Source organism: Epinephelus lanceolatus, chromosome 12 (assembly GCF_041903045.1).
Source record: "Epinephelus lanceolatus isolate andai-2023 chromosome 12, ASM4190304v1, whole genome shotgun sequence".
Lineage (NCBI taxonomy): Eukaryota > Metazoa > Chordata > Actinopteri > Perciformes > Serranidae > Epinephelus > Epinephelus lanceolatus.
In genome coordinates, this window is record NC_135745.1 from 30,226,713 (window position 1) to 30,239,900 (window position 13,188).

A 13,188-nucleotide genomic window follows, 5' to 3' on the forward strand; every position below is an offset into this window, starting at 1 on the left:
TCCTTATCAAACCTCTCCTTTGTTCTGCAAATGTCTTACCCCTCTGTCTGGACTCAGTGATATTTGAGAGGCAGGTCCATGTACACAGGAAGGGGTTAGAGAGCATGGCCAATCTCACAGGATGTGTGTGTTTGTGAATTTAAGTCCTGAGCTTGCGCTCCTCAGAGTATATCAAGTGTGTGCCCGTTTGTGCTTTCTAGTCGAGGGGACCCCAGCAACTTGTGTTTGGAAACGCTGAGTCCATGCTGACCACTTCCAGGATATTGTTCACTAAGTCAACACTCTGTGTAAGAGAACACCCTTATTTCACTGGCAAAGTACTGCAGCGTCCCCTCCAAAATCTGCAGATACAGTATTTTCTGTATTAAAAAAAAAAAAAAAAAAGGACAGCATTGTTCTGTGCTGTGGTAGACACAGGTAGTTTCCTCTTACAGCAAGTTCACCTGGGCGTGCTCTCAGGAGGCTCATTAAGCTTTGCTGAGACAAAGAGATGGGCTGGAATTTAAAGTTAGGTACAAATCCTTCCCTGTGTGAGGGGGCAGGTTTTGTGTTGGTTTCCAGTCACACCTAAATCCTGTAGATGGGGCTGTTTCTCCACCCAGCTCCAGAGAATGTCCCCTCGATTATTTAATTCAAAATTTCTCCCATGCCTCATCCTCTTGTTGCTTATGAATACCCATATAAGCTCTGGGGAGACATGTATTATGTGTGCTCCTTATCAATAGCCGAATTGGATTTGGCATAACTCCACTACTGTGGGCATAAAGCAAACATATTGCTATCCAAGGTATTCACACAGATACTAGAACACACAAACCAGCAGAAACATGTTTGTGCAGATTCAAAGTGTTCCCTTGGTCTTTGACATGGAGAGAAAGTATTGTCTCTATTGATTTATCATCATCTGCTCACCTCAGAGATATTAAGACCATAAAACAATAAAGGTGAAGTGAAATACACCTAGGTAACCCTTTCAACAAATACAAATTACACATACGTGGTTGTCTGTAGTAGTGGAACGCATTTTAAGAGCACTGAGAGGTGGTGGGGCAAAAAAGGGAATGAAAATCTCCATATCTCACTTTGTTTCTTTAACTTTAAAGAGAAGTGAGATAAGTAAAGCTCATGAGCAGAGCTGTCTCAACTTAAAGACATTTACTTTCCCCCATGATGTGATTAGATAAAGAGTAATACCATCCTGTACCCTATATCTTTTTCACGCTTAGTGATTTTGCCAAATGAGGTGAAAGGAGCTAGACGTTTCCATGGTTCCATTAAAAAAATGGCCAAGAACAAAGCGGGGAATTAGACACACTAACTGTGCCACCACCCTCCTTTCAAATGACTACATTATTTTGTCTGATTGGCTGCCATAGTGCTCGGCCATTACATGTGAAGATGTGCTAATGAAGGTAGACCGAGGGGAAATGATAAACTGAGGTTTCACTCTGATGAATAAAATCGTAGGGCACAGAGTCTGATTGTGTGTCATTTTGCTGCCATTCATTTGCAATTATTGCAGCGGCCAGCAATTAGTTTAATGTTGCATATAGGTTAACTGCAGCACCGTCCGATGTCCTTACTAGCAAAAAGACACTTGTTCTTCCATTGTTATCGTATGGAAAGTGGACAGCTTTGCTCAGAAAATTGTTTGGGAAACTCTGAGTAATTGTTAGTGGAGTGCAGAGTTTAGGCGACATGTAGGGTTGGCTGGTCAGGAGAGGAAGGTTTCAAGCTGCCCTCCACACAGTTATCATGTGGTGTGTGTCATCCCCTGCAGGGTCCTTTTGGATGTTGTTAGATTTTTGCAATGCTTGACTGCCAAAGAGGAAATTTATCTGCCACAGAGCAACATCTTTGGTAAGGATTCAATGTCTTGCTCAAGGACACTTCCTCTGGCTGAAGGATACTCTTGCAGCACCAACCTGCTAATCAATGTTGGATGGATTGCCATGACATTTTGTACAGACATTTATGGTGTCTAGAGGATGTATCCTACTGACTTTGGCGACCCCCTGACTTTTCCCCTAGTGCCACTGTGAGGTTTATGTTTTTGTTTTTGAAAGAAATTCCTTGACAACTATTGGATGGATTGCCATGAAATTTGGTACAGATATAAATGGTTCCCAGAGGATGCATCCTGATTGCTTTGGTGATCCCCTGACCATAGACAGGTGAAGTCCCTCCCCTCCTGATGGACCACCATGAAACATAAAGATAATTTTGCAAGTTAAGAAAGTTGCAGTTTGTCGTAAAACTGTTTTAAGTGTAATGAGTGAATGACCAATGCCTGCTGAGGTGATGTTCGTGCTGAATACAGGCTGTGTCTGCTAGCTTGCTAATAAATACCACAAAATATGATGTTATTGGTACATTTGCCATTACGCTCTGTGCCTGTCCTGACTCAGTGCCAGCCAGACCGAATCTCTCATGTGGGGCAGTTTGTATTTTCCATGGCCAATACAATATTGGCTGGTTAGACACAGCAACAATAAATGTCTTCTTCTTCTATTGGTTGAGGGTGAGACTTTGGCGGTCAAGGTTGCAAATTTGCTTTACCTCCAGAAGCGAATGTTGTATTTTCCCCCTTTGCTTGCATTGAATGGTAGTCCCTGGGAGGTGAATATTAGCCAATGTTTATTTGTCCATCTGACCGTGCCTTAAGACTGTGAAAAGATTAGAAAAATTACACAAGTCATGTAGGTGAAGTCATAGCTTTCTCTCTTACTGAAGCTACAATGCCGATAAACGTTCATGCATGTACTTACACAAGTAACAGGTTTTGCTCATTCTTATGCGTCCTGGCTGATAAGATGCCCAGGGGTCGCTGGATAAAACACAACTAGTAAGGTAACGTTACATTTGTTATGGTGTCAGTGATTTATATCGTGCCAGACAAGAGACATAGTTCATTGAACTGTTTTACAGAAATTTAAATGGTACTACGACTAAGCCACACCAAACTGTGACTTTCCTGACATTCATGATGATCTTTTAAATTGACAAACATCATGTGTATGTCATGGCAGCTCAAACAGGATCAAAACTACTACTGCCTACTGCACATATTTATTTTATTTTTAAAGATATTTTTTTGGCCATTTTTAAGCCTTTAATCGATAGTACAGACAAGTGTGAAAGGGGGAGAGAGAGAGAGGGGGTGACATGCAGCAAGGGGCCACAGGCTGGAGTCGAACCCGGGTCGCTGCGGCAACAGCCTTGTGCATGGGGCGCCTGCTCTACCACCAAGCCACCGACACCCCCCCGTATATATATATATATATATATATATACACACACATATATATATATACACACAGTACAGGCCAAAAGTTTGGACACACCTTCTCATTCAATGCGTTTTCTTTATTGTCATGACTATTTACATTGTAGATTCTCACTGAAGGCATCAAAACTATGAATGAACACATGTGGAGTTATGTACTTAACAAAAAAAGGTGAAATAACTGAAAACATGTTTTATATTCTAGTTTCTTCAAAATAGCCACCCTTTGCTCTGATTACTGCTTTGCACACTCTTGGCATTCTCTCCATGAGCTTCAAGAGGTAGTCACCTGAAATGGTTTTCCAACAGTCTTGGAGGAGTTCCCAGAGGTGTTTAGCACTTGTTGGCCCCTTTGCCTTCACTCTGCGGTCCAGCTCACCCCAAACCATCTTGATTGGGTTCAGGTCCGGTGACTGTGGAGGCCAGGTCATCTGCCGCAGCACTCCATCACTCTCCTTCTTGGTCAAATAGCCCTTACACAGCCTGGAGGTGTGTTTGGGGTCATTGTCCTGCTGAAAAATAAATGATCGTCCAACTAAACACAAACCGGATGGGATGGCATGTCGCTGCAGGATGCTGTGGTAGCCATGCTGGTTCAGTGTGCCTTCAATTTTGAATAAATCCCCAACAGTGTCACCAGCAAAACACCCCCACACCATCACACCTCCTCCTCCATGCTTCACAGTGGGAACCAGGCATGTGGAATCCATCCGTTCACCTTTTCTGCATCTCACAAAGACACGGCGGTTGGAACCAAAGATCTCAAATTTGGACTCATCAGACCAAAGCACAGATTTCCACTGGTCTAATGTCCATTCCTTGTGTTTCTTGGCCCAAACAAATCTCTTCTGCTTGTTGCCTCTCCTTAGCAGTGGTTTCCTAGCAGCTATTTGACCATGAAGGCCTGATTGGCGCAGTCTCCTCTTAACAGTTGTTCTAGAGATGGGTCTGCTGCTAGAACTCTGTGTGGCATTCATCTGGTCTCTGATCTGAGCTGCTGTTAACTTGCCATTTCTGAGGCTGGTGACTCGGATGAACTTATCCTCAGAAGCAGAGGTGACTCTTGGTCTTCCTTTCCTGGGTCGGTCCTCATGTGTGCCAGTTTTGTTGAAGCTTGATGGTTTTTGCGACTCCACTTGGGGACACATTTAAAGTTTTTGCAATTTTCCGGACTGACTGACCTTCATTTCTTAAAGTAATGATGGCCACTTGTTTTTCTTTAGTTGGCTGATTGGTTCTTGCCATAATATGAATTTTAACAGTTGTCCAATAGGGCTGTCGCCTGTGTATTAACCTGACTTCTGCACAACACAACTGATGGTCCCAACCCCATTGATAAAGCAAGAAATTCCACTAATTAACCCTGATAAGGCACACCTGTGAAGTGGAAACCATTTCAGGTGACTACCTCTTGAAGCTCATGGAGAGAATGCCAAGAGTGTGCAAAGCAGTAATCAGAGCAAAGGGTGGCTATTTTGAAGAAACTAGAATATAAAACATGTTTTCAGTTATTTCACCTTTTTTTGTTAAGTACATAACTCCACATGTGTTCATTCATAGTTTTGATGCCTTCAGTGAGAATCTACAATGTAAATAGTCATGAAAATAAAGAAAACGCATTGAATGAGAAGGTGTGTCCAAACTTTTGGCCTGTACTGTATATATATATATATATATATATATATATATACACATATATATATATATATATTTATTTATTTTTTTATTTTTTTTACAAAAAAAAGGTCCTATGGGGCACACCAGAAGGGGAGAGACTTGTTGTCTTATTGTCTTGAATTTTTGTCCATAAATTATAATACCGTTGATGATCCCTGAACCTTTAATCTACCATCTTCAGCTCTTCTGGTTTATGACCAAATAACCTGCAAAACCCCTGCTTTACTTTGTGTTTTGTGCCAATGTTAGCGTGCCATCACGCCTAATTAAGATGGTGAATATGATAAACATTAAACCTGCTAAACATCAGCATGTTAACATTGTCATTATCAGCACTTTAGCTGATGTTAGCATCTAGCCTAAAGCACGACTGTGCATAAACACTCATTCGTAGAGCCCCTAGCATGGCTGCAGTCTTGTTACATTAAAGCTTAATGGCTAAGATCAAGTCTGCTTAGAAAACATGTGAAGACTAAGAATATTAATGCAGCTGTCTAGAAAGATGGAAATTGAGATATTGAGCATAAACACACACACACACACACACACACACACACACATACATACACATACATACACACACGCACAAACAAACAAACAAATAGATTAGTCATTGATCAGGGTTAAGCTTTGATCTCTGTGTGAGAGCATGCCACGGCCGATCGATCAGTTTAATTCGGCCTCAAGTGTGTGTTTGCACGATTCTGTCTCACACACCTCTCACTCCTCAACACTTGTCAACCATACATGCACACACACACAGTCATATCCTCCCTTTTCTCAAACCCTCACCGACAGAATTAAACACACACACATACACAGCAACCTGATTAGGTGAGCCACAGGGGTTAGGCCTAATGACAAACAAACTCAGCGTGTGCACAAACACCTCAGCTTCTCAGATGAAATATAGATTTTCCTCTGTCCCAAAATCTGATGAGTATTAGGTAAAGGCATGTGTGTGTGTATGAGTGAGTGAGTGAGTGTGTGCGTGTGTATTTGTGTGTGTGTGTGTGTGTGTGTGTGTGTGTGTGTAATCCTGTTCTCCAGATTGTTTTTTTATGAAAGGAGGAGGCACCAGGGAAAAAGCATGTAAGTGACTGGATGCTGCTTTGTTACTGTTAAAGACCCTCTCTCCAGGGAAATAGTGGGTTAAATAACTATGTTTTCTGCTTATGTGTGGGTGTGTGCGCTGTAGGGTGTGTTTGTCTGATAGATTAATAGGACTGCTGTCCTGTCCTAGGGGAAATGCATTGGTATTGTTTTTACTGATGGCAGGTCCTTCAAGATTACTCGCAATGTGCCTAATGAGTGTGTGTGTTTGTGTGATTGTATGGGTGCATGGGTGGGTGTGCTCCTGCCTATCACTCGAATAAATGAAAACCTTTATTGCTCCCAGGAGAATTTGCTTTGCACAGTGGGCCTCTAGAAATCACTTAAAGAACTGAACAGATGACAGACATTGAAAACTGACCTATATTTATAACTTAAAAATTCAGATTTGATTACATGTCAAACAAATTAAGTACATGTTTTAACAGAAATACATAAAATAATGATGTTTTAGTGTTGATAGTCAAAAGCAGGAAGGGTTCCGCAACTACATGACATATTGCCTTATAAAGCTTCAAAATTCAAGGCATGCTGCTTTGTTAAATTATTAAAAGTTAAAGCTGCACTAATCAGTATTTTGATATTTACAGTGAGTTACATGACACTGTGTAATACAAAAATGGTCGATCATAATGATGAACCCAAAGAGCATTATCACCCGAATTCCACTCAGCTTTGCGGATGGTTTAAGTGTCTCTCAGCTCATTGTTTGGTTTTGTTTTATGGATCACAACTCCGCTGTTTTGATACTGTGTCACCACTGTTGTTTGTCACATCTCCAGCTGCAGCAGGCTGCTATTAACAACACAAAAGCTCTGATAAACTGACCCAATTGCCAGAAGAAAATAATGGCATTGTAACTGTCTGCAAACCACGGATGTGTTACTTTTGCACATTTCATATGCATCAGATCAACGTTTTTAAAGTGATGTAGTTCTGTTTACATGTATGAGCTGACTTTGTCATTGGAAAGTGGAGAGGATGGTGGATGGCGTGACACCTAGACGAGACCTCTGCCAAGCTGCAGACCACTGTTCGAGACTTAGAAACAACAAAACTTTTGGTGAGACATCACATCATTTCCAGCCGTGATTGTGGCACCAGAACTAGATATTTTAAGCCAAAACATGATCTTGCTTTATTTATTCTTCATTTATTCTGGTGATTGGGTTTGATAAACCCACTGCACACTTCCTGCTTAGCTCCAAATGGCAGACAGACAAAACTAGCAACTAGCTAAAGAACATAGTGGAGCATTTAGGAGCTAAGGAGACAGATATTTTTCTGAGGAGTTGTTAGACACCAAAAACAGTGCTAAAAAGAGATTGAATATTTGACTTACAGTGTTGTACATAGGCCAGATGAACACAAACATGACTCCAAATGAATGCTACTGCTGTACATTAATTAGGCAGCTACTTGCTAACACTTTTACAATGTTTAATTTAATGGGTGATGATACTGAGATCAGTTGCTGGAAGAAAATGTTGGCTTTGTATGTGTACATTGTATGTATCATATCAAGGTTTCTAAAGTGGTGTATATATGAGCTGACTTTGCCATAGAGGGGTGGAGGAGATGGTGGGTGACGAAACATCTTACGCACTCCTGTCACCTGTTGCTGTGTTTCTGGCAGCTTTATCACCATAAAATGTGGATGATTTTTAGCGACCAAAGCAGTTCTTCTTTTACTGGGATGTTGTCCATTTCCTGCTGAGATCATGCCATGAAAAGTGTTTGTTTTTTACCGAGACATAACTGCATGTCCGTCAGGGATAGTGTCACAAACAGGGTTTTTTATTTTTACCCAGACATCGCCGTGTTTCCAGTGGAGATCAGGCCCCCAAAACCATCAGTTTTAAGCCAAAACATGATCTTTTCCTAACCATAATCTAGTGGTTTTTGTGCCAAATATTACCACATGTTATCCACAGTGTTGTTGAAACATAAAGAAACACCAACATTCAGCATATCTGCTACATAATAATGTACAAATATATCATATCCATAGTTTGCAGAAATGTACTCATTTAACATTTATTCTATTATTATTACTTATTCTACATGTCAATTTTCTGTTTACAGCTGTTTGTGCTGCCCCCATGTGGCCAACAAGATCAATTACATCACATGCCAGTCTTCCTCAGGGTCAAGCAGTCACACACAATGCAATAAATACAGACCTCAATTGAACATGTGAGTGCAGTAATATACTGCTGCCTTTATTGAAAAATATGGCAAAGCTCTTTGTTCATGTTTACTGACATTCAGACAAACAACTGAGCTGAGGGTCAGTAATGCACCTCAATCATAAGAGCTTATGCTCATGTTGAAATATTGAAGGTCAGCTAGCTTTTCCCATAGTGTATGTAATTCACAGAAATATTGCTGTGAGTATGTAAAGTACAGTTTGATTTCCTTCTCAATCAATGACTTTAGGATGTCTTTCATGCTATTTCATCCCAATTTAATGCTATCTAAATTTCATCAGTTAACATTTCAATCACTGAAATGATCGTATCATCAAAACCGTGAGTATTTTGCAAGCAAAGGGATTAAGATGACTCATAACTTTAATTATAATCCATAACCGGCTTTACTTTCATGCCAGCAATGATTTTGTAACAGTCAATGTCAGTTCTCGCTAATGGTGGATATCTTATTTTGGAATGAAACTCTTCAAATTGTTCCAAATCCTTCGATATCTGTGTGGTGAGGTGTGTAATGTCTTGCAACCGTGTGTGTAACTGTGCGCTTGTGTTTGAATGCGCTCCGCTCACTGTAGGTTAAGCTAAGTGGCCGTCTGGCACAGGCATCTTTGATTATCGTTATTTATCCCTCCCACCCACTGTGTCTCCGCTCACACAGACACACACATACATACACACATACACACACCCATCCTGCTAAAAAGCTAATCTTTTTGTGCTAATGAAAGGTATTGGGTTTCCTAACAGGCTTTTAAAGGAAGGTGATGGATTGAGGGATAGATGGATGGTGGGAGGGGAGAAGGGACATGGCGAGGGGAAGAAGCGAGAGGGAGGTGAGGTGTCAATAAGCACATCAACCTGATCCCTTTCAGACTGCGAGGTGTGCATATGCTGCTAATGTATTCATTCATGCACACACACACATACACACGCGCGCCTTTAGTCGCTCATAAATCTCTGGGCAAAACATAAAAGCAAGTCTTTTGGTGCCAATAAGCTGAGAGATGGATTGCCAGAGATGTCTCCACCTTGACCAGTGCTGTGATAAATGCCGAGGGGTGTGTATGCATGCACTCCAATGTATTACATCAGTTGGGAGCTGTAGGTCTGTGCAGATTGGTGCAGAACTACTGTTATTAAATGCATTTTGTGTTGCAGAGAGGAATTCATTATGTGATAGTTACCATATTCAACACATTTGCAGGAAGAAATCTCTTCCTTGAGAAGAAGCCCAAACTGAATACAAAACAGTTAAACATGTTAATTAGTAATGAGCTGTGTACTGTAATTGATGAGATGTTGTACCTTATATCCTGAGCTATGTGTGGGAATTTTGATAACACAATTAATAAATAAGAGAATAGTTTTAAGACCTTGGATGGTATCCAAAGTCTGCAAACGATCTTTTCTTTCCCACATGTATCTCAATTTTCCTCTGTCTTCCACCTCATTCATTCCTCCAGGCGAAACCATCAGGGGGTGTCTTGGGGATCATGAGCCCCCGCACTCTCCTGCTCTTTTCCCCTTTCTAATAAAGCTGATAATCATTTGTTTCCCAATCACATTAGCATGCCAGTAATGAGAGGGGTAAGTCAACCATTAGAATATGATCCATAATTCATTGTTGACTCCCGTTCATTACCCCAAACTCACTCCGATGAATGTTTAATAAGTCTGTGTGTGTGTGTATGTGTGTGTGACTTTGCATCTCTGTTTATCATCTGGGATACAGAGCAGTGTCAGGCTACGATGGATTGTTTGTGCTGATGGAAATTTACATGATGGACTCTGTAATCTACCTTTTTCCATATGCGTTACGTAACTCACGAATGACGCAAGCAACAACTTTAATTGGAAATATATGCAAGGGTGCATTACACTGTGCATCTGTTTAGGTGTGTGCGCGTCTCTCTCTGTCTCTCACTTACTGTCTGTGTCTCTCTCGTGAGTGAAGCAGACAGCTGTTATCAGTCGCTGACAGAATCCTCCCATCAACCCCCTCCTTCTGCTGTCAATCACGGCACATTGTCACCAAGTCGCCATTTAAATAGCCCCGTTTTCCCTCCGTTTACTCAAGAAATATGTGCGTGTGTGCGTGTGTGTGTGTGTGTGTGTACATGAGTGAATAATGTAAAAGCCCTGCCCTTGCGGCTCTCCTCTCCAGAAAAAGACAAACACCGCAGGTTGATTAATACATAAGAATTCCCCAAACACCTTCATCGGGTTCCCTACACTGCAAAATTACTCCCTCAATAAATAAATAGTTGTTAAAACCAGCTGGAACATCATTAATGTCCGGCTCTGAGCCAGAGGAAAGTTGCTTCAAGTTGTGTGTGTGTGTGTCTTTTGGCAGCCTCCTAATGAGATGCCTGTGTTTCCCTCCATTAGTAGTTTATTAGATAGCATGGGTCGCTGAGGTTTGTAAAATACAGTAAGCTTAATTTAGCACATTTGGCACTACAGGGGCATAGGGGACTTAAGGGAGTATCAAGGGCATGGACAACTGGCGTAGCTTGGGATGTAAATTAGTGTTGCCAGCAATAATAGGTGAGCTGTTCAGCACAGCCATGATGCCCTCCAACAATGCTTTTACTTATTAAACTGCCCTAGAGGTGCTGATGACTGGATACAATTATGTGTAACCGGGATTTGAACCACCTGACAAATGCTGCTTAATTTTATGCAGCTGCTTCAAGGGGATAGTTTGGATTTTTTTAAGTGGGGTTGTTTGAGGTACATATCCATAGTTAAAATATGACCTACAGTAGATGGCGGTAGGCAGGCCGCCAGTGTGGAGAACCATGCAGGAGTACTGACATGTGGATGGAGGCAGCAGCAAAACGTATTGTATAGCCACCTAAAAAGAGTATCCCCGATAAAGTTCAATATCAGTTGAAGTGTACGTTATATTTAATAATAATAATAATAATACATTTTATTTATAAAGCGCTTCCAAAGTTCTCAAAGTTACTTTACAGAAATAGGTTAAAAACACATCAAAAAACAATTTACAGCAAAATACATCGAAGACAAAGAGGAATAGCAATGGGAGTGTAAAACAAATAAATGAATAAAAAGTAGCTAAACATTAAAAGCAGAATGGAACAGGTGAGTTTTGAGTAGTGATTTGAATGATGGGAGGTCAGTGCAGTCACGGATGTGTTTTGGGAGGGAGTTCCAGAGGGTGGGGGCAGCAACGGAGAAGGCTCTGTCCCCCCAGGTTCTGTGCTTGGTCTTGGGGACGGTGAGAAGATTGGCATTGGAAGAGTGGAGGCTGCAGGAAGGGGTGTAAGGGTGGAGCAGGTCTGTGAGGTAAGAGGGGGCCTGGTTGTGGAGAGCTTTATGGGTGAGTAGGAGGAGTTTGAAGTGGATGCGTTTTGGGACAGGGAGCCAGTGGAGGTTCTGAAGGACAGGGGTGATGCGGGAGCGGGTGCGAGTGAGGAGGCGGGCGGCAGAGTTTTGGATGTATTGGAGTTTATTGAGGAGTTTGGAGGTTGTGCCATAAAGGATGCTATTGCAATAGTCAAGGCGGGATGTAATGAAGGTGTGGATCAGGGCTTCGGCAGCAGTGCAAGAGAGTGAGGGGCGGAGGCGAGAAATGTTTTTAAGGTGAAAGAAGACTGTTTTAGTGACTTGTTTGATGTGTTGGTTGAAGGAGAGGTTGCTGTCGAAGATGATACCAAGGTTGCGGCAGTGGGGGGAGGGGGACAGAGTGGAGTTGTCGATGGTGAGGTGGAAGTCTTTGGCTGTTTGGGTGAGGGAATTTGGACCAATTAGGATCATGTCTGATTTGTCACAGTTGAGTTTAAGAAAGTTTGCTTGCATCCAGGATTTAATTTCAGAGAGACAGTTTGACAGGGTGGAGTGGGTTAAATGGGTGCTGGATTTAGTGGAGATGTATAGCTGGACATCGTCAGCGTAGCAATGAAAACAGAGACCATGACGACGGATGATTTGACCAAGGGGGAGGAGTTAGAGGATGAAGAGTAGAGGACCAAGCACCGAACCCTGTGGGACGCCTTGGGACAGGGGGGCAGTTGAGGAGGAGCAGTTGTTGATGAAGATGAATTGTTTTCTGTCAGTGAGATAGGAATGTAGCCAGGTGAGGACATTGTCAGTGATGTTGAGGAGGGATTACAGGCGGGAGAGTAGAGTACATTTAGAATATTTTTAAGAAGCCATTACCCTCGCTCTCTTCAAAGCCACCAGACTCCATTAACAAAAAGATTAGTTATTCCTCGCTGAACATGGCAACAGCTGAACTACCACTACATCCATCATTTAGTATATTTGTGTTATTATGTGACTTTGGTGTTGTAAAGGGTTGGTTTGGATTCACCAAAGTCACATAATAACACAAACAAACTAACCCTTCGAGGCAGAGGTTGACCAGCCGCTCTCATGTTCTGCAGGATACAATTACTGTTTTTTTGTCAGTGGAGTCCGGTCGCTTTGAAGAGAGCATAGACGGATATAATGGCTCCAATTCCTTGTTGGAAATGGCTGTCTGACAGCAAGGTAAACACTGTAAATATTCCGAATGTCGCATATACTTAAACACATATTGATGGTTTTAGGTGGGCATTTTTTTTAGGTGGCTAAAATAAATTTTCCACAGCAGTGCATTGCTTAGCCTCTATGGTGGCACTACCGCCTGCTTTCTGACCAGCTATACACTGACTAAGGATAAGTGCCTCATACAGCCCCACTTCAAAAGATCTAAGCTATCCCTTTAAAGTTGCTAATGTTCTTTTTAAAAAAGGAATCTTGGCTTTGATCATTTCAGTTGTGATGCACTTCCCAGAGGTCACTTTGCAATCAAACAGGATCCCTAACACAAGGTGCATTTTTCTCTCGCATTTTCTGTTAATGGAGCAGACCTTTTGTAGGTGGTACTTTTAT